The 23,655-nt window shown below is 46.4% G+C and overlaps 1 pseudogene; it reads right to left on the bottom strand.

Annotated features, from left to right (window-relative positions):
* The window catches only part of LOC135546293 (multiple epidermal growth factor-like domains protein 6), a 111,201-nt pseudogene that overhangs the window by 38,324 nt on the left and 49,222 nt on the right, over positions 1-23,655 (bottom strand).

Below are 23,655 nucleotides of genomic sequence, written 5' to 3'. Positions count from 1 at the left end.
AGATGCCAGACTGATGCCATGTTTGATGCCGGGGTGTGAGTAGATGAAGAGGTACATTTCACCATGACATTCACCACAGCCCACTTTTTCTGACCAGCAGACCTCTAGTAATTTAGTAACCTATGTAATCTTCAACCAACATAGTTATAGGGTTATCAATTATCTTTATCAATTTACAAAATGTACTTAGTTTACATTGGAGATCAACCAAATCTTAAAATGATCTAAATGGGTTAATTTACTATTCTTAATTTGAAGGGAGAAAAAAACAATTTTATGAATTCTCCTTTACATACACATTTAAAATACATAGATAGATTTTGGGATGCTGGTTTGAGGCTACCAAACGCCATAGCCAATCCTTCCCACAAGAAGAGAGCGATTGGTTTCCACTTAATCCCAGAGTGAAGTGTCAATTGAGATTGGCCTGGGCTAGGTTGCTATTTCAACTGTGGATGGAAGGTTTAAATTGTCTGCTGTGCCTCTGTTTATAGTCAGTACTTGGAGTCCTCAGATTCCACCAGCCACCAGTGTGCTGCTAGCTACATCGCTGATTAAATGAGCTCTTTAAAGGAGCAATCCGGGATTTGAAAAACAACAAACTGGCACAACCACTTCTTTTGGGTAAACAGCTGAGGGTTGGAGAAATTTAACGACTCGCAAATTCATGGATGTAAGGACTGGTCATCCATAGATCAAAATTATAGTTTTAACCATGTTTTGATATGTGGTTTTACAAACAACGGAGTGAAACAAACTCATATTGACAGCGGTAAGAGAGTTGAACTAAGCTCATGAGGCATTTATGCGTTATATTCTTTAAGAATCAATGGCTATATGTCATTCATTCGAATGTTCAAAAATGGATGTACCAATCCCTGATTGCCCCTTTAAGGAAGTAATGAGGATTATTTCCAGATCCCAACCTGTGCGTTAAAGCGTTGTGTCCTGTCAGCCTAGTTAGCCTATAAACCAAGGCAGGAGACCACACAGCCAGACAGACAGAGACATGGAAGGGGAAACTCTGGCCCTCGCTGACTAGTAGAAATCACTTCCTGACTGCCCTTAAAGGAAGAGGCCCCTGTACAATATGGGGAAACTAGACACCTTATTTAAGGGGGGGATAGTTTAGAAACAGAACAGTGGGAGACAGAGAGAGAGAGAGAGAGAGAGAGAGAGAGAGAGAGAGAGAGAGAGAGAGAGAGAGAGAGAGAGAGAGAAAGAGAAAGAGAGAGAGAGAAATATATATATTTGAGTTTCCATGGTCATTTCCATTGAGGTTGATGTCTATGATGTCTATGCTGGAACCCATTGGCTTGTTATGGCTAGGAATTTTAAACCCTGCAGGTCAGAAGGGTGTGTGTTAATGTATCTTATGATATAATGTGACAAGACTGTGATTCACGCATGAAACAGGCTATATTTTACAGCACTGGTAACTTAATCTTACACCACAAATTTACTTTAGACCGTTTCAGTCAAAGCCTAATCAAAATCAAATCAATTAGCTAGTCAAGCTTGAGACCAGCTACTCTGGGATATTCACATATCGTTGGCCTTGTTTTACTGTAATTGGACTGTGTGTGTGAGACTGCACAGGGACCAGCGCCCTCCAGAGTCTAACATAGGACGTTTGACTGGAAAAGTTTTCACTGAAAAATTCAACCGCAGTGAGTAGCTACACAGATTCTAGAGAAGAGAGTATGATGATCTCAAAAACCCCAGTCAAATCTTAATCATTAAAGAGTACTTATAGCAACTAGAACAGCAAAAAACTAGACCAATACAATAGTCCCACAACAGGAGTTTATAACTAACTGATATTTAATCAACGCACCTTGGACAGCTTGACACCAGATTCATTGTCAATTTTTTCTCGGTGTAGAGATATGTTATTAGGGGAGCCTTATGGGGGGGGGGGGGGGTGTTAAGATGATTCTAAGGGCCTGTGACTGTCAGGGGCCCTGAAAATCTATTAGAATGTTAGGTAAAAATTGTTCAATATTAAATTATTCACCTATCATCATTAATATAATATTTTATTTAAAATGTACTAATAAAACAAACGGTTTCTTTTTCTTTCCTTGTTTTTGGCAAAAAGCAAACATCCAGAGAGCCCCCCTAAAAAAAAAGAAAGAAAAGAAAGACAGGAGAGAGAAAAGAAAGACAGGAGAGAGAAAAGAAAGACAGGAGAGAGAAAAAAAAAGACAGGAGAGAGAAAAGAAAGACAGGAGAGAAAAAAAAGACAGGAGAGAGAAAAGAAAGACAGGAGAGAGAAAAAAAGACAGGAGAGAGAAAAGAAAGACAGGAGAGAGAAAAGAAAGACAGGAGAGAGAAAAAAAGACAGGAGAGAGAAAAGAAAGACAGGAGAGAGAAAAGAAAGACAGGAGAGAGAAAAGAAAGACAGGAGAGAGAAAGAAAGACAGGAGACAGGAGAGAAAAAGAAAGACAGGAGAGAGAAAAGAAAGACAGGAGAGAGAAAAAAAGACAGGAGAGAGAAAAGAAAGACAGGAGAGAGAAAAGAAAGACAGGAGAGAGAAAAGAAAGACAGGAGAGAGAAAAAAAGACAGGAGAGAGAAAAGAAAGACAGGAGAGAGAAAAGAAAGACAGGAGAGAGAAAAGAAAGGGCAACAGTATGTCACCCACTGTTTCACAAAGGGAGGTGGGTGTAGTCCGTGAGTGGTAGAAATTAACCTGGTAGTTTAGTCCACAGTGAAATAGGCTACTTTTGATTCCCTAACATTAGTGAGTTAATATCTTCACAGAAAATTCTGAGTGTTTACATTTCGCTCCTCTTTTAGCCAACATTTAATCAATGCAGGCAAACGTTTAGCAAGCTGTTCATACTAAATCAGTTGTACCTGTCCCTGCCTGGTGCCAGGCCCAACAGATGCAGCTTCAGGCTCAGTAGCCCTGTCACCCCATCCCCATACCCCTGAACCAGCCCTACTCCCAGCTGAAGAAGGTGGTGAGCAGCATTGTGTTGAATGACATGTCAATTGGCATAATTGCAGGGGTCCGTGGGAATTAATTTTTCTATTATTATGAAGAAAAAATATATATTAAATTGAATTGAATTTTTCCACATAATGATCATTATATGAAACAAAATCAGCTTATAGTCTATATTGGATGCTGGACAGTTCGAAGCATTGAGTGACTCAGTCTGTATAAGTGACAGCCAATGTTAAAATAATACCTTCAAGTCATGGCTTTTGCTTTTGCTTTTCTCCATGGCTTTGATGCAGACTGAAATGTGGTCATTTTCTGACATCTAGTGGTGTTGATATGCAACTGCAGGTAATTTGGGTCAATATTCTGCAGGATTCAGTGCTATTACAATTTTTCCGTGGTGCATGCAGTTCAATTAAGTCAACGAAATGGTAGTAACTGAAATGTTGGTTATGATGTTATTACAAATGGTATTATATTATAGGATATATTATCATATGCGTCATGTACACTCTACAGAGCCAGGACCCTCTTCAAGTGATACAGTTTTGTCAGGGAGGAGTGTGTAAGTGGAGGAAGGGTTGAAAGACAGCGCCGGCAGTAGCAATGCAGATGATGAGGATGGAGCAAATGAGAGAAGGTGCACAGAAAGAGACAGATAAAGTGAGGATGTTGAAAAACAAGCTGATCAATGACTTTGCTAGCAAGAAGGCTCAGCGCAGGGCTCTTGGTGAGTAAGTCTGAGCAAGGGCCAGTAATAACTGTTTAATGGTATGGCCAGGGATACTGGATCATTACACACATGATGCCCACAGGCTGAGAACAGACTGAGAACAAGATATATATCAAAGTAATGGCTGGACTGCTATAAAATTTGTAGTGCACAATCATTTTTTTATTTGTTTATTTATCCGTTATTTTACCAGGTAAGTTCACTGAGAACACGTTCTCATTTGCAGCAACGAGCTGGGGAATAGTTACAGGGGAGAGGAGGGGAATGAATGAGCCAATTGTAAACTAGTCAAGACCCCAAGACCCCAAGTGGAAGAAACCTAGTGATTTGGTGACCTCTTGACCATTTTCCATTTCCACTTTTACAGCTGCTTATTTTCTAGTTGGTATGCATACTTAAAAATCTGCTGCTGATTTGATTATTTTGTAGAATCCTATAGAATGATATAACAAACAACAACATAATCAAATCAGCAGCAGATTTGGTTTTTAGACCCATCTATAGAGGATAATGTTAGTTTGTTTTAATTGAAGAGGTTAATGTATTTTTAAGTTATATTTATTTTAAGTTATTCATTAATGTTAAGAGAATTTTCCATTCAAGAATTTTCCCATTAAAATGACATTTCGACTGTAAAAGATGATGGCCTTTAGCACATTTCTTATAGAGGGTATCAGTCTTGCATAAAATAGTGAATTCCACTGTATGCAGAATGTTGCGTGCATATCTGCACAGTGTTATATTTTCACAGCTGGCTGTCAGTAAATATCGGACAGTAAATATTGGACTTCAAGAGAGTTGCAAGACTGCAAAGGTCGCATTATTTAAAGCTTTGAATGGGTCTATTGGGTTCTGGAGGTGTGTGGTTACAACAATTGCGCAGGGTTGGTATGGCCTGTGGTGGTGGGGCCCAATGTGATATCTTTTCATGGGGCCCAAAATCCCTGGTGGCGCCCCTGTCTGTTATATAGCTGTATATTGTTACGCCTGTCACAGAACTGTAATTCCGAGTGACTTCTCTACTAGACCTTTCATTACTAGACCAATAGAAGAGACCATAAGAGAGGGGTTACCGCCTGGTATAAGGTCATTTCACTGACGCACTTATCCAGAGCAATTAGGGTTAAGTGCCTTGCTCAAGGGTACATTGGAAGATTTTTCCCCTAGTCTAATCGGGATTCAAACTAGCAACCTTTCGATTACTGGCCCAATGTTCTTAACCATTAGGCAACCTGCCACCCTATAAATGAAGGGTTTGATTACAAAATGCGATATTTAAATTTTCAAAAATGTTGGTGAATCAACTTTAATTAAAAATGCATATTGTGAAAGAGATAGAGCTGTTGTTTTTGTATCTTACCATGACATGGGCTAGTTTTAAGACAGATATGATTTGGTATCTTACCATGACATGGGCTAGTTTTAAGACAGACATGATTTGGTATCTTACCATGACATAGGCTAGTTTTAAGACAGACATGATTTGGTATCTTACCATGACATGGGCTAGTGAAAAGACAGACATGATTTGGTATCTTACCATGACATGGGCTAGTGAAAAGACAGACATGATATTGTTCAAAATATATTGCAAGGTCATTTTATTTTAGAGAGATAAAATGTGGTTACTGGCCCAACATTATTAACCCTTAGTCTACCTTGCTATTTGGTGACAATGGATAGTTTCTGGTACTTACCTCAAATAATTCAAGTGTACAAACCTACACTTGTCTCAATGAATTTCAAAGAAACTAAAATGTAATGAATATGCTATTATGAGTTAATTGCCATTTTAACAATTCCAAAGTAACTACCTACTAAATACCAGGACGTAAAATAAAAGGTTACCCATAGAGTATTAGTAATAGGTGATTAAATGTAGTGCACTTTATTCACAAGTCTTACTTTTCTCACAGAAGGTTCCGGTCCATCCAGAGGAGCAGGTGCAGGCTCCACTCACATGGTCACACAGTGCCCCGTGCTGACACTGACAGTCCAGGGCACAGCCCCAACCATAGCTGCCCTCCACACACACTGTGGGAACAGGGGAGAGACACATGGTCACACAGAACCCCGTGCTGACACTGACAGTCCAACAGCCCCAACCATAGCTGCCCTCCACACACACTGTGGGAACACATGGTCACACAGTGCCCCGTGCTGACACTGACAGTCCAGGGCACAGCCCCAACCATAGCTGCCCTCCACACACACTGTGGGAACAGGGGAGAGACACATGGTCACACAGAGCCCCGTGCTGACACTGACAGTCCAGGGCACAGCCCCAACCATAGCTGCCCTCCACACACACTGTGGGAACAGGGGAGAGACACATGGTCACACAGAGCCCCGTGCTGACACTGACAGTCCAGGGCACAGCCCCAACCATAGCTGCCCTCCCACACACTGTGGGAACAGGGGAGAGACACACACACTTATGGGAACTGACAGTCCAGGGCACAGCCCCAACCATAGACACATGGGGAGAGACACATGGTCACACAGAGCCCCGTGCTGACACTGACAGTCCAGGGCACAGCCCCAACCATAGCTGCCCTCCACACACACTGTGGGAACAGGGGAGAGACACATGGTCACACAGAGCCCCGTGCTGACACTGACAGTCCAGGGCACAGCCCCAACCATAGCTGCCCTCCACACACACTGTGGGAACAGGGGAGAGACACATGGTCACACAGAGCCCCGTGCTGACACTGACAGTCCAGGGCACAGCCCCAACCATAGCTGCCCTCCACACACACTGTGGGAACAGGGGAGAGACACATGGTCACACAGAGCCCCGTGCTGACACTGACAGTCCAGGGCACAGCCCCAACCATAGCTGCCCTCCACACACACTGTGGGAACAGGGGAGAGACACATGGTCACACAGAGCCCCGTGCTGACACTGACAGTCCAGGGCACAGCCCCAACCATAGCTGCCCTCCACACACACTGTGGGAACAGGGGAGAGACACATGGTCACACAGAGCCCCGTGCTGACACTGACAGTCCAGGGCACAGCCCCAACCATAGCTGCCCTCCACACACACTGTGGGAACAGGGGAGAGACACATGGTCACACAGAGCCCCGTGCTGACACTGACAGTCCAGGGCACAGCCCCAACCATAGCTGCCCTCCACACACACTGTGGGAACAGGGGAGAGACACATGGTCACACAGAGCCCCGTGCTGACACTGACAGTCCAGGGCACAGCCCCAACCATAGCTGCCCTCCACACACACTGTGGGAACAGGGGAGAGACACATGGTCACACAGAGCCCCGTGCTGACACTGACAGTCCAGGGCACAGCCCCAACCATAGCTGCCCTCCACACACACTGTGGGAACAGGGGAGAGACACATGGTCACACAGAGCCCCGTGCTGACACTGACAGTCCAGGGCACAGCCCCAACCATAGCTGCCCTACACACTGTGGGAACAGGGGAGAGACACATGGTCACACAGTGCCCCGTGCTGACACTGACAGTCCAGGGCACAGCCCCAACCATAGCTGCCCTCCACACACACTGTGGGAACAGGGGAGAGACACATGGTCACACAGAGCCCCGTGCTGACACTGACAGTCCAGGGCACAGCCCCAACCATAGCTGCCCTCCACACACACTGTGGGAACAGGGGAGAGACACATGGTCACACAGAGCCCCGTGCTGACACTGACAGTCCAGGGCACAGCCCCAACCATAGCTGCCCTCCACACACACTGTGGGAACAGGGGAGAGACACATGGTCACACAGAGCCCCGTGCTGACACTGACAGTCCAGGGCACAGCCCCAACCATAGCTGCCCTCCACACACACTGTGGGAACAGGGGAGAGACACATGGTCACACAGAGCCCCGTGCTGACACTGACAGTCCAGGGCACAGCCCCAACCATAGCTGCCCTCCACACACACTGTGGGAACAGGGGAGAGACACATGGTCACACAGTGCCCCGTGCTGACACTGACAGTCCAGGGCACAGCCCCAACCATAGCTGCCCTCCACACACACTGTGGGAACAGGGGAGAGACACATGGACAACATCAGACAGAGATATTACCAGCCAAAATATATACGCATTTGCTGCTGTAAGGGCATGTGTTTTGTCACAGCACAAATAATCCTGCAGCAACAGGATATTAACGTGTAATCCATCATTTTGCGTGTTCGATAGTTAGGCTATTAGCTGGCCAAAAGTAGTCTACAAGACAAGTGTAATACTATTAATATGACCGTGTGTTAGCGTAGGTTTTCAGTGAATTTATGTCAATCACAAAGCTTCTCTGCATTTCCTGTGGTGCAGGAAAATTCTCATCAACAAAAGAGTGATCAAATGAAGATTCTTCATCTGTAGAACACTTGCTTGAGCCAGATCTGGTCCAAAGATGTGCTACAGTGTATTACCTAAAGATGGCAGTATTTCCAAAGCAATGTCTTACTCTGTTCACAGAGGTCTCCAGTGAAACCAGCCTCACACACACAGCGTCCAGTCACTGCATCACAACTCAGGGCTCGGTCTGCACAACGGCACCTGTTGGAGCACTCAGAGCCCCAGGACCCCTCCTCACAGGCTGTGGAGACACGCACACATGCACAACATGTCGTTTTCTTTACCAACCTCTGTGTGTGCGTGTGTGTGTGTGGGCGCGCACCTGCCTGTGTGTATGTGTGATAGTGGTGCTTACGCGTAGTGCAGCCGTGTCCTGTTCGACCCGGGGGACATGTACAGTGTCCAGTGACAGGGTCACAGCTGGCATCAGGATGACAGACACAGGCACTCACACAGCCTGGCCCATAGGACCCTGTTGGACACACTGTTGAGCAGAGGAATAGTCCGGGTGAAATATAACACAGTATATCACAAGGTCTTTCTCTCTCACAGTCTCTCTTTCCTTTCCCCTCACTTTAGCAAGACTGTAGACTGCTGCCGTTGATGTATTTAACTCACCAGTCTGGCAGAGTTGTTCTGTGTACCCAGGGTTGCAGTCACAGACCCCTGTCTGCGTGTTGCAGGAAGCGCCGTTCTCACACGCTCTACATGGGAACTGGCACTTCAACCCCCATAATCCCTCTGGGCAGTCTACGGGGGGGGGGGGGGATTCAGAGCTATAGCTATTGACCAGTTATAGAGCAGTTTTGGTGGTCAGTTCACTTGGTCAGGATAAGCCCTAATTGAGATGTATGACCATCAACACCACATGGTTTAACTGACTTCAGGTCATTGGTTTAAGAGCAGATGAAAAGCAGGTCTGATTGGTGGACCGATGTCTTCCAATACTACTGCTCTGTTTGAATTTAGATTGTCACCCCAGATTTGAAAAACAGCGAGGGACAATATGGAAGAAACGGCATGATATTTAAGTGAAAGATAAATACAGTATAATAATGAGTAATAATACATTTAACAGTAATACAGGTATAAAATACTGAGTTATGAAGCATTATAACTACCTTGTTGACAGGCCTTTCCTGTCTTCCCAACAGGGCAGATACACTCTCCTGTCATGGGGTCACAGGGTGCTCCTCCACACACACAGGTCCGGAGGCAGTTCTCCCCGAACTGACCAGCACTGCAGGCTACATACAGATACACAGAGGACGGAATGATGGAGACAGAGAGAGACAGAGAGAAAGGGTTACAAGGGTTTTCATTTCCTGTGTATCTCCCTCGCTGGGATCGTGTGCAGTAGCAAGGCGATCTCAAAGCGGACTGATGTTGCATGGCCCGCTTTCACAACCTCGTGTCAATTCAAAGCTAAACAAAACCATAAAGAGATGGATGATTTGTTTGCTTTAATAAAAGGGAACCTCATGGAGGTCTGGACAATGCATTAGCTCTAAAATAACCCCTCCTTGTTATCTTGTCCGGTCTATAGGGAGACAGAGTCATGATTTAAACAGAGCTCCTGAACGTTCTTTAATATCTCTGGACCATAGGAGAGACTAACGCTACTGAAACGTTCCACTGGTCTGTAGAGCAAGCTGCCAGAAGAGGAACACTATTGAAGCCTATTGAGCAAACTAACACACACACACACACACGTACGCATACGCACGCAGGCACTCACACACTCCCATTCATATTTCCACATTCATGAGGGAACAGTACAACATTGCTCTCTTTGAATGTAAGGTCAGGAGTTGTTCCTGAACGGACCAGGAAACACTCCTGTCCCTAGCTACATGCATTGTGGTTTGGGAGTCTCCTCCACAAGGGGGTTGGCTCACCCAGCTGACACAGGTTCCCATGGAGCCCTGCAGGACACCTCCAGGTGCACTCTCCACTCCTAGGGTCACAGGTCGCCCCACCTGGACAGTCACACTGATGCCCACAGCCACTACCATAGAACCCTGGATCACACTCTGGAGAGAAACACACGCACGCACACACACGTGCACACAGACACACACACACGTACACCCAGACACATACACACACGTGCACACAGACACACACACACGTGCACACATACATAAACACAGAAGAGGAGCTTCACTATCATCCAGACAACCATGAAACAATGTCATTTTTCTTTTTCAATAACCTCAATATCTGTGTACTGTATTGTCTGAGTCAGAACAGCTAACCTTGCTGACACTGAGAGCCATGGTGGCCAGGTTTGCACAGACAGGTCCCGTTGTTGGGATGGCAGCCCAGGGAATGGTCCTGAACACAGTCACACTCCACAGAGCAGCCGACACCATAGGTCCACCTGGGACAAGCTGGAGAAGGGAAGGTACTGTCAGTACATCTCTAGGATCAGGGACCAAGCTACAGAAAGGGAATCAACATCATTTTCTTCATCCGTCACTACTTGCAGTGTTCCTACAATCTGGTCCAAGAGACACAGGCAGTGCAGGCTTTTGTGTTATGTACTTGAGTGAAGACCCAAAAGCGGTTTTAACAGAAAACAGAGTTCTTTAATGAAAAACAGGAATGGCATAAATCCTCTTCCAACGTTGTCAATGGAACAAAAAGAACGTTAGTATAATGCAGGATGCACCTGCCAGGCAGACTCCGACAGGATAGGACAAGGTGGAAGCAAACGAGACGACAGCTTGCTTCTGGCATGAAAAACACAAACAAGAATCAGACACTGAAAGTAGCAGGAACAGAGAGAGAAATAGAGACCTAATCAGAGGGGAAAGAGAGAACAGGTGGGAAAGAGTGAATGAGCTAGTTAGGGGAGATGTAGAACAGCTGAAGAAGGAGAGACAGAGAAGGTAACCTAAAAAGACCAGCAGAGAGAGACAGAGTGAAGAGAAAGGACAGGAACAGACATAATAAGACATGACAGTACCCCCCACTCACCGAGCGCCTCCTGGCGCACTCGAGGAGGAAACCTGGCGGCAACGGAGGAAATCATCGATCAGCGAACGGTCCAGCACGTCCCGAGAGGGAACCCAACTCCTCTCCTCAGGACCGTACCCCTCCCAATCCACTAGGTACTGATGACCACGGCCCCGAGGGCGCATGTCCAAAATCTTACGAACCCTGTAGATAGGTGCGCCCTCGACAAGGATGGGGGGAGGGACGAGCGGGGGCGCGAAGAACGGGCTTAACACAGGAGACATGGAAGACCGGGTGAACGCGACGAAGATAGCGCGGGAGAAGAAGTCGCACTGCGACAGGATTAATGACCTGAGAAATACGGAACGGACCAATGAACCGCGGGGCCAACTTGCGAGAAGCTGTCTTAAGGGGAAGGTTCTGAGTGGAGAGCCATACTCTCTGACCGCAACAATATCTAGGACTCTTGGTCCTACGCTTGTTAGCGGCCCTCACAGTATGCGCCCTATTACGGCAAAGTGCCGACCTGACCCCCTTCCAGGTGCGCTCGCAACGCTGGACAAAAGCCTGAGCGGAGGGGACGCAGGACTCGGCGAGCTGAGATGAGAACAGCGGAGGCTGGTACCCGAGGCTACTCTGAAAAGGAGATAGACCGGTAGCAGACGAAGGAAGCGAGTTGTGGGCGTACTCTGCCCAGGGGAGCTGTTCTGACCAAGACGCAGGGTTACGAAAAGAAAGACTGCGTAAAATGCGACCAACAGTCTGATTGGCCCGTTCGGCTTGACCATTAGACTGGGGATGAAAGCCGGACGAGAGACTGACGGAAGCCCCAATCAAACGGCAAAACTCCCTCCAAAATTGAGACGTGAACTGCGGGCCTCTGTCGGAAACGACGTCTGACGGAAGGCCATGAATTCGGAAAACATTCTCGATAATGATCTGAGCCGTCTCCTTAGCAGAAGGGAGCTTAGCGAGAGGAATGAAATGAGCCGCCTTAGAGAATCTATCGACAACCGTAAGAATAACTGTCTTCCCCGCAGATGAAGGCAGTCCGGTGATAAAATCTAAAGCGATGTGAGACCACGGTCGAGAGGGAATGGGAAGCGGTCTGAGACGGCCGGCAGGAGGAGAGTTCCCAGATTTAGTCTGCGCGCAGACCGAACAAGCGGCGACAAATCGACGCGCGTCACGTTCCCGAGTGGGCCACCAGAAACGCTGGCGAATGGAAGCGACGTACCCCGAACGCCGGGGTGGCCGGCTAACTTGGCAGAGTGGGCCCACTGAAGAACGGCCGGACGAGTAGGAACGGGAACGAACAGAAGGTTCCTAGGACAAGCTCGCGGCGACGGAGTGTGAGCGAGTGCTTGCTTTACCTGCCTCTCAATTCCCCAGACAGTCAACCCGACAACACGCCCCTCAGGGAGAATCCCCTCGGGGTCGGTGGAGACCTCAGAAGAACTGAAGAGACGAGATAAAGCATCAGGCTTGGTGTTTTTTGAGCCCGGACGATAAGAAATAACAAACTCGAAACGAGCGAAAAACAGAGCCCAACGAGCCTGACGCGCATTAAGTCGTTTGGCTGAACGGATGTACTCAAGGTTCCTATGGTCAGTCCAAACGACAAAAGGAACGGTCGCCCCCTCCAACCACTGTCGCCATTCGCCTAGGGCTAAGCGGATGGCGAGCAGTTCGCGATTACCAACATCATAGTTACGTTCTGACGGCGATAAGCGATGAGAGAAAAACGCGCAAGGATGGACCTTGCCGTCAGAGAGAGCGCTGAGAAAGAATGGCTCCCACGCCCACCTCTGACGCGTCAACCTCAACAACAAACTGACTAGAGATGTCAGGTGTAACAAGAATAGGTGCGGATGTAAAACGATTCTTAAGAAGATCAAAAGCTCCCTGGGCGGAAACGGACCACTTAAAGCACGTCTTAACAGAAGTAAGGGCTGTGAGGGGAGCTGCCACCTGACCGAAATTACGGATGAAACGACGATAGAAATTAGCGAAGCCCAGAAAGCGCTGCAGCTCGACGCGTGACTTAGGAACGGGCCAATCAATGACAGCCTGGACCTTAGCGGGATCCATCTTAATGCCCTCAGCAGAAATAACGGAACCGAGAAAAGGGACAGAGGCGGCATGAAAAGTGCACTTCTCAGCCTTCACATAAAGACAGTTCTCCAAAAGGCGCTGGAGGACGCGTCGCACGTGCTGAACATGAATCGAGAGAGACGGTGAAAAAATCAGGATATCGTCCATGTAAACGAAAACAAAAATGTTCAGCATGTCTCTCAGGACGTCGTTAACTAGTGCCTGAAAGACAGCTGGAGCGTTAACGAGGCCGAAAGGAAGAACCCGGTATTCAAAGTGCCCTAACGGAGTGTTAAATGCCGTCTTCCACTCGTCCCCCTCCCTGATGCGCACGAGATGGTAGGCGTTACGAAGGTCCAATTTGGTGGAAAACCTGGCTCCCTGCAGGATCTCGAAGGCCGAAGACATAAGAGGAAGCGGATAACGATTCTTAACTGTTATGTCATTCAGCCCTCGATAATCCACGCATGGGCGCAGGGACCCGTCCTTCTTCTGAACAAAAAAAAAACCCGCTCCGGCGGGAGAGGAGGAGGAGACTATGGTACCGGCGTCGAGCGAAACAGACAAATAATCCTCGAGAGCCTTACGTTCGGGAGCCGACAGAGAGTATAATCTACCCCGGGGGAGTAGTTCCCGGAAGGAGATCAATACTACAGTCATACGACCGGTGTGGAGGGAGAGAAGTGGCCTTGGAACGACTGAACACCGTGCGCAGATCGTGATACTCCTCCGGCACCCCTGTCAAATCGCCAGGCTCCTCCTGTGAAGAAGAGACAGAGGAAACAGGAGGGATAGCAGACATTAAACAGGTCACATGACAAGAAACATTCCAGGATAGGATAGTATTACTAGACCAATTAATAGAAGGGTTATGGCGCACTAGCCAGGGATGACCCAAAACAACAGGTGTAAAGGGTGAACGAAAATTAAAAAAGAAATGGTTTCGCTATGATTACCAGAGACAGTGAGGGTTAAAGGCAGCGTCTCACGCTGAATCTTGGGGAGAGAACTACCATCTAAAGCGAACAAGGCCGTGGGCTCCCTAACTGTCTGAGAGGAATGTCATGTTCCCGAGCCCAGGTCTCGTCCATAAAACAGCCCTCCGCCCCAGAGTCTATCAAGGCACTGCAGGAAGCAGATGAACCGGGCCAGCGGAGATGGACCGGAAAGGTAGTGCGTGATCCAGAAGGAGAGGCCTGAGTAGTTGCGCTCACCAGTAGCCCTCCTCTTACTGATGAGCTCTGGCTTTTACTGGACATGAGGTGACAAAATGACCAGCGGAGCCGCAGTAGAGACAGAGGCGATTGGTGATTCTCCGTTCCTTCTCCTTGGCCGAGATGCGGATACCCCCCAGCTGCATAGGCTCAGCATCCGAGCCGGCGGAGGAGGGTGGCAGTGAAGCGGCAGGTGGCAGTGATGTGGAGAGGGGAGCAACGGAGAACGCGAACTCCTTTCCACGAGCTCGGCGACGAAGATCAAACCGTCGCTCTATGCGAATAGCGAGAGCTATTAAGGAGTCCAGACTGGAAGGAACCTCCCGGGAGAGGATCTCATCCTTAACCTCGACGAGGAGACCCTCCAGAAAACGAGCGAGCAAAGCCGGCTCGTTCCAGTCACTAGAGGCAGCGAGAGTGCGAAACTCAATAGAATAATCCGTTATGGATCGATTCCCCTGACATAGGGAAGACAGGGCCCTGGAAGCCTCCTCCCCAAAAACAGAACGGTCAAAAACCCGTATCATCTCCTCCTTAAAGTCCTGATACTGGTTAATACACTCAGCCCTCGCCTCCCAGATTGCCGTGCCCCACTCACGCGCCCGTCCGGTAAGGAGAGAAATGACGTAGGCGATGCGGGCTGCGCTCCTGGAGTAAGTGTTGGGCTGGAGAGAGAACACCACATCACACTGAGTGAGGAATGAGCGGCACTCAGTGGGCTCCCCAGAGTAACACGGCGGGTTGTTGATCCTGGGCTCCGGAGACTCGGAAACCCTGGAAGTGGGCGGTGGATCGAGGTGGAGTTGGTGAACCTGTCTTGTGAGGTCGGAGACTTGGCCGGCCAGGGTCTCAACGGCATGTCGAGCAGCAGACAATTCCTCCTCGTGTCTGCCTAGCATCGCTCCCTGGATCTCGACGGCGGAGTGAAAAGGGTCCGGAGCCGCTGGGTCCATTCTTGGTCTGATTCTTCTGTTATGTACTTGAGTGAAGACCCAAAAGCGGTTTTTACAGAAAACAGAGTTCTTTAATGAAAAACAGGAATGGCATAAATCCTCTTCCAACGTTGTCAATGGAACAAAAAGAACGTTAGTATAATGCAGGATGCACCTGCCAGGCAGACTCCGACAGGATAGGACAAGGTGGAAGCAAACGAGACGACAGCTTGCTTCTGGCATGAAAAACACAAACAAGAATCAGACACTGAAAGTAGCAGGAACAGAGAGAGAAATAGAGACCTAATCAGAGGGGAAAGAGAGAACAGGTGGGAAAGAGTGAATGAGCTAGTTAGGGGAGATGTAGAACAGCTGAAGAAGGAGAGACAGAGAAGGTAACCTAAAAAGACCAGCAGAGAGAGACAGAGTGAAGAGAAAGGACAGGAACAGACATAATAAGACATGACATTTTGTTCCAGACCAGTACTAAGATACCTGATTCAACTGAACTGTTTAGTTTATTAGCTGAATCAGGCTGTGGAACAAAAGCTCCAGAGGGCAGAAGAACACTCCTGCGCTACATTAAGATGTCAGTCGTGGTGGCTGCTGGGTACTGTAGTTTAGAGGATACGGGTACTCACGCAGGTGGCAGAAGCGCCCGTACAGCCCCGGGGCACACAGGCAGGCTCCATAGAGACGGTGGCAGCGCCCGTTGTTGGGGCAGTTACACCTCCGCCTACAGTGTTTCCCAAAGTATCCTTGTGGGCAACCTGTCAACAAGACACAGAAGAGTTGCACATGTGGTTAGACCAGATTTTGCCCTTCCAGCATGTAGCCTGGTCCGTGCGTGTGTGCGTGTGCGTGTGTATGTGTGTGCGTGCGTGTGCATGTGAGTGTGTGCGTGTCAGTCCCTACCGTCCTCACAGAGCTGGCCCTGCACCCCTGGTGGGCAAACACACCTCCCGGTCACTGGTTCACAGGAGCCCCCATTCTGGCACCGACACAGGCTGTTACAGCCCTGTCCGTAGGTCCCTACAGGACAAGCTGGGAGGGGAGAGAGAGAGAGACATTCTATCACTTGTCTTTCATATTATCTTCTTCACATGAGGGTCTTTCTTAGCTTTTTGCGCTTCCCACATGAATCCCACACGGTTTGTATAGAAATGACCACACAACCCAGCTGGACCTTCTGAATGGGTTCAGTAAAAGCCAGTCAACATTCCATGTCACACTTCTTCTGCGTAACTAGTTGATGAACCTCTGAGGGAAAATGTGTCAGTTAGCAATTAGTCATGCTTGTAGCCACGTGGCAATGTGGCAAGCTCGGCTAGTGCAAAATCAGTACATAACAAGTTCTGAGAAAACTGAATATTTTTAGGTATAAAGATTTGTGCTTTACTTCTATTCCTCTCTGGTTACACTGTATCAGGCAAACACAGCACCGCCTTCCATATCTAACACATGCTGTCATGCAAAATGCAATAGCATGTCTACATAGTGTACATTATGAACACCAGCTCTTTCCATGACATAGCGAAGGGGATACCTAGTCAGTTGCAAAACTGAACGCAGTAAACCCTTGAGGCTGTTCTGGGTGCAAACTCAACAGCGGGAAGGTGTTCTTGATATTTTGCACAGATCCGTGTATAATAATATTCTCTTCTCCAGGTGGTAGTTGTCTTCTTCCCAAGCTAACGATTAAAACCTAATGAGATGACAGAAATGGCCGTTCTCTGCTATGTTTCCAATCTTCCCCACTGGTCAGGGAAAATGGCCTCATCATAACCTAACTCTTCTTGGTGTAAATTTGAACACTAGCCCAAAGGAGCATGTTTAAATGTATAACAATGACTGATTGTAATGGATTTATCCCGACGTGGCTCCACAATTCCAAACATAATTATATCCCTGGTTCAGGTCCAGCCCAAAGACACTCATTAATCATGTTCGGCTGTGAAACAATGGCTTCTCTTTCTAACACAGTGTTTGACAGTGGACATCCCTGGCCTGGGGGCTGTATTCTGTCCATGGGGCACTTGGCCACTCTCCAGGCCAGATCTGGGTTCAAATACCTAACCCTGAGGACTAACCAATCAAATAACTGCCTGCTCAATAATATGCACTGAATAACACTGAAACTCTATCAGGTGATTGATGCTTTTCAAGGGTTACAGTGATAATAAGAGAAGCTGTGGAGAGGAGAGCAACTTACTATCGTTGCAGATGACGCCAGTCCATCCAGGTGTACATTCACAGCGGTCTCTGTCCGCCCCACACACTGCTCCGTTCTCACAGTCAGCACAGCTCACACCACAGTCATCCCCAAAGGAATCATCTAGACACACTGAGACACACACGCACATAGTCCTGTAAAACCATGGCATGATTTACAATTTTTGCCACATAAGGTAGGTCCAATGTCTGAGACAGAGTATATGTGTGACAACGTTGCTCATCAACCAGGCATGTATGTAAGCACTGATTCGCTACCTATGTGGCTGACCAGGGTGAGTTCCCCTCTCTGTGCCTCTTCCTCCTCATCATCACCATAGGGTGAGTGCAGGGCTGCAGTGTACTGCAGGAGCTGAGGGGGCCGTCGGAACAGCAGATCTGGCAACCGGTGCACTTCCAGATCCTCCTCTGGGTCATCCTCCTCTTCATCGTCATCCAGGTCACTGCCGTACAGCGCTGCATTGGGACAGACAGACAGACAGACGGACGGACGGACGGACGGACGGACAGACAGACAGACAGACAGACAGACAGACAGACAGACAGACAGACAGACAGACAGACAGACAGACAGACAGACAGACAGACAGACAGACAGACAGACAGACAGACAGACAGACAGACAGACAGGAGACACTCAGAACACTTTCACATTCAGCACATTTACATGACATCTAACTATACTATATTATACTATACTGTATTACACTATACTATATTATACTATACTGTATTACACTACTATATTATACTATTCTATATTATACTATACTATATTGTATTATACTATATTATACGAAATTATACTGTAATATATTATACTATTTTATGCTATACTATAATATACTCTACTATATTCTACTATACAATATTCTACTATACTAAACTGTATTATACTATACTATGCTATACTATAATATATTATACTATATTCTACTATTTTGTACTGTAATATACTGTATTATACTATACTATACTAAACTATACTGTATTATACTGTACTATACTATACTATCATTTACATTGCATTCATTTGAATGCTCAAGGTGATTTTAGCATTACTATAGCCTGCTGTTGGAAAACATCACAAATGTCTCTCAGAGTTACTTTCACATGTTTAAAAACAATGCATATAAATTCCCTGTGAAATTACAGCACAGTATAGCATAGTATAGTAAAGTATAGTATTGTACATCATTGTATATTATAGCAGAGCAAAGCATCAGAGGGGTTGGGTTAAATGAGGAAGACACATTTCAGTTGAAGACATTCAGTTGTACAACTGACAAGGTCTCCCCTTTCAAATAGTATAGCATAGTAAAGTACAGCGGAGTATAGCATAGGATAGTATCGTATAGTATAACTTAGCATAGTATAGCACAGTATAATATTAGGATCAAATATCACTCACAGATGCAGGCTCTCTGGTCGTTGTCCAAACGGAAGCCCATTCTGCAGAAACACTCGTAGGTCCCCAGTGTGTTCACACAGTAGTGTTCACAGACAGAACTCTCTGCCAGGCACTCATCAATATCTGACAAGACCACAAAACAATAGGACGTACTTTGCATATTTAGAAGGTACTATACAAGTGTCCAATTTGCATTATCAAAACTAGTACATTGAGTTATTAGACACTGTCAATGCATAATCATCTTCTCGGTGATCAATCATCAATGTTGACGGCCATGGTCAAATGGATGCCTAAACATGCCCCTTCAAGTCTATCAAATCAAATCACATGTTATTTGTCACATGCTCGGAATACAACACCTTACAGTGAAATGCTGACTGACAAGCCCTTAACTAACAATGCAGTTCCAGAAATGGAGTTAAGAAAATATTTACTAAATCAAAAAAGTAAAAAAGTATAAAGTAACACAATAAAATAACAGTAACGAGGCTATATACAGGGGGTGCCGGCACCGAGTCAATGTGTGGGGGTACAGTTTAGTTGAGGTCATTTGTACTTATAGGTAGGGGTAAAGTGACTATGCATAGATAATAAACAGTGAGTAGCAGCAGTGTAAAAACAGGGGGGGGGGGCATTTGATGAATTGTTCAGCAGTCTTATGGCTTGGGGGTAGAAGCTGTCAAGAGTCTCTAGATCACTGTGTTGAATTTCATACTGACCATACTTAACATTCAGTCACCTCTGTCTTATACAATAATGTAAACTCAATCCAGAGTCAATTTGGACCAAGATAATGAGTGGATGCTGGTCAACGTATTATCCTCTTACCATTGCAGCCACAGCCATCTGCGTGGAGCCTGTAGCCTGCCTTGCAGCTGCACTCATAGCCCCCCGGGTAGTTCTTACAGAAATGACTGCAGCACGCCTCCCCACTCTCACACTCATCACTGTCTGGGGAGGTACAACAAAAGATGATTGTTCATTTGGGCACGCAACGGAAAACATTTCAATACATTTTGCAACGGAAATTGTTTCAGAAAAAATATACAATACCAGTCAAAAGTTTGGACACACCTACTCATCCAAGGGTTTTTCTTTATTATTACTATTTTCTACATTGTAAAATAATAGTGAAGACATCAAAACTATGAAATTACACATGGAATCATATAGTAACCAAAAAAGTTTTAAACAATTCAAAATATATTTTAGATTCTGCTTTTCCTCCTCTCCGTGGTTCAACTCATCCCAAATCATCTCAATTGGGTTGAGGTCGGGTGATTGTGGAGGCCAGGTCATCTTATGCAGCAATCCATCACTCTCCTTCTTGGCAATCCCATAGAGCAGTGGTTCCTATATATAGAGCAGTGGTTCCCAAAGTTTTTATATTCCCGTACCCCTTCAAACATTCAACCTCCAGCTGTACCCCCTCTAGCACCAGGGTCAGCTGCGTACCCCCTCTAGCACCAGGGTCAGCTGCGTACCTCCTCTAGCACCAGGGTCAGCTGCGTACCCCCTCTAGCACCAGGGTCAGCTGCGTACCCCCTCTAGCACTAGGGTCAGCTGCGTACCCCCTCTAGCACTAGGGTCTAGCACCAGGGTCAGCTGCATACCCCCTCTAGCACTAGGGTCAGCTGCGTACCCCCTCTAGCACTAGGGTCAGCTGCGTACCCCCTCTAGCACCAGGGTCAGCTGCGTACCCCCTCTAGCACCAGGGTCAGCTGCGTACCCCCTCTAGCACCAGGGTCAGCTGCGTACCCCCTCTAAAACCAGGGTCAGCTGCGTACCCCCTCTAGCACTAGGGTCAGCTGCGTACCCCCTCACCAGGGCCAGCTGCGTGCCCCTCTAGCACCAGGGTCAGCTGCGTACCCCCTCTAGCACCAGGGTCAGCTGCGTACCCCCTCTAGCACCAGGGTCAGCTGCGTACCCCCTCTAGCACCAGGGTCAGCTGCGTACCCCCTCTAGCACCAGGGTCAGCTGCGTACCCCCTCTAGCACCAGGGCCAGCTGCGTACCCCCTCTAGCACCAGGGCCAGCTGCGTACCCCCTCTAGCACCAGGGCCAGCTGCGTACCCCCTCTAGCACCAGGGCCAGCTGCGTACCCCCTCTAGCACCAGGGCCAGCTGCGTACCCCCTCTAGCACCAGGGTCAGCGCACTCTCAAATGTTGTTTTTTTGCCATCATTGAAAGCCTACCACACACACACTATACGATGCATTTATTTAACATAAGAATGAGTGTGAGTTTTTGAACACAACACGGCTTGTGGGAAATAACAGAGAGTTCTTATAGGATTAAAGGACCAGGGCATAAATAATAATATAATAATAATCAATCATTTAGCTCTTTATTTAGCCATTTTACAACCTTAATTGTTCATCAAAAATTGTGAGTAACTCACCACAGGTTATTGAGAAGGGTGTGCTTGAAATGATGCACATAACTCTGCAATGTTGGCTTGTATTGGAGAGAGTCTCAGTCTTAAATCATTTTCCACACACAGTCTGTGCCTGTATTTAGTTTTCATGCTAGTGAGGGCCGAGAATCCACTCTCACCTAGGTATGTGGTTGCAAAGGGCATCAGTGTCTTAACAGCGCTATTTGCCAAGGCAAGAAACTCTGAGCACAGCCCTTTCCAAAATCTGGCAGTGGCTTCTGATTAAATTAAATGTTCACAGAACCGCTTGCTGCAATTTTGATGAGGCTTTCTTGTTCATATATTGGTAAGTGGACTGGGGGCAGGGCATGAAAGGGATAACGAATCTAGTTGTTTGTGTCGTCCGTTTCGGGAAAGTACATGCGTAATTACGCACCCAGCTCACTCAGGTGCTTCGCTATATCACATTTGACATGGTCCGTAAACTTGAGTTCATTTGCACACACAAAATCATACAATGATGGAAAGACCTGTGTGTTGTCCTTGTTAATGCAGACAGAGAAGCTTAATCGTAGCTTCAATTTTGTCCCGCACGTTGATGATATTACTAGTTTATCTAGCATATAATCGATGCGGTGCCTGTTAATTTATCATTGAATCATAGCCTACTTTGCCAAATGGGTGATTTAACAAGCCCATTCACGAAAAAAAACACTGTCGTTGCACCAATGTACCTAACCATAAACATCAACGCCTTTCTTAAAGTCAATACACAAGTATATATTTTTAAACCTGCATATTTAGTTAATATTGCCTGCTAACATGAATTTCTTTTTACTAGGTAAATTGTGCCACTTCTCCTGCATTCTGTGCAACAGAGTCAGTGTTTATGCAGCAGTTTGGGCCACCTGGCTCGTTGCGGACTGTGTGAAGACCATTTCTTCTTAACAAAGACAGCCAACTTCGCCAAACGGGGGATGTCTTAAAAAAGCCCACTTGCAAAAAAAACACAATCGTTGCATGAATGAACCTAACCATAAACATCAATGCCTTTCTTAAAATCAATACACTGAAGTATATTTTTTGAAACCTGCATATTTAGTAAACAGAAATCCAGGTTAGCAGGCAATATTAAACTAGGGAAATTGTGTCACTTCTCTTGCGTTCATTACACACAGAGTCAGGGTATATTCAACAGTTTGGGCCGTCTGGCTCGTTGCAAAGTAATTTGCCAGAATTTTACGTAATGATGACATAACATTGAAGGTTATGCAATGTAACAGGAATTTTTAGACTTATGGATGCCACCCGTTCCGTATTTCACTGAAAGAATAAACGTTTTATTTTCAAAATGATAGTTTCCGGATTTGACCATATTAATGACCTAAGGCTCGTATTTCTGTGAGTTATTATATTATAATTAAGCCTATAATTTGATATTTGATAGAGCAGTCTGACTGAGCGGTGGTAGGCAGCAGCAGGCTCGTAAGCATTCATTCAAACAGCACTTTTGTGCGTTTGCCAGCAGCTCTTCGCTGTGCTTCAAGCATTGAGCTGTTTATGACTTTAAGCCTATCAACTCCCGAGATTATGCTGGTGTAACCGATGTGAAATGGCTAGCTAGTTAGCGGGGTGCACGCTGATAGCGTTTCAATCGGTGACGTCACTCGCTCTGAGACCTTGAAGTAGTTGTTCCCCTTGCTCTGCAAGAGCCGCGGCTTTTGTGGAGCGATAGGTAACGACGCTTCGAGGGTGGCTGTTGTTGATGTGTTCCTGGTTCGAGCCCAGGTAGGGGCGAGGAGAGGGACGGAAGCTATGCTGGTGCACTGGCAACATTAAAGTGCCTATAAGAACATCCAATAGTCAAAGGTATATGAAATACAAATGGTATAGAGAGAAATAGTCCTATAAATACTATAATAACTACAACCTAAAACTTCTTACCTGGGAACATTGAAGGAACCACCAGCTTTCATATGTTCTCATGTTCTGAGCAAGGAACTTAAACGTTAGCTTTTTTACATGGCACATATGCACTTTTACTTTATTCTCCAACACTTTGTTTTTGCATTATTTAAACCAAATGGAACATGTTTAATTATTTATTTGAGGCTAAATTGATTTTATTAGTGTATTATATTAAGTTGAAATAAAAGTGTTCGATCAGTATTGCTATAATTGTCATTATTACAAATAAATAACTAAATAAAAATCGGCCGATTAATCAGTATCAGCTTTTTTTGGTCCTCCAATAATCGGTATTGGCAAAAATCATAATCGGTCGACCTCTAAAATATATCCTCTCATGTTGTCCTGGTTTCCTGTGGTTTGCAGAAGAGGATGTCTTCCTTAATTGACTCTCTATAAACGTAACGGACACATACCAGGAGCTTTGCCAGGTCTGCCACT

Source organism: Oncorhynchus masou, chromosome 9 (genome assembly GCF_036934945.1).
Source record: "Oncorhynchus masou masou isolate Uvic2021 chromosome 9, UVic_Omas_1.1, whole genome shotgun sequence".
NCBI lineage: Eukaryota > Metazoa > Chordata > Actinopteri > Salmoniformes > Salmonidae > Oncorhynchus > Oncorhynchus masou.
Note: the sequence above shows the minus strand (reverse complement) of the source record. Positions and strands in the feature narration are given on the sequence as shown.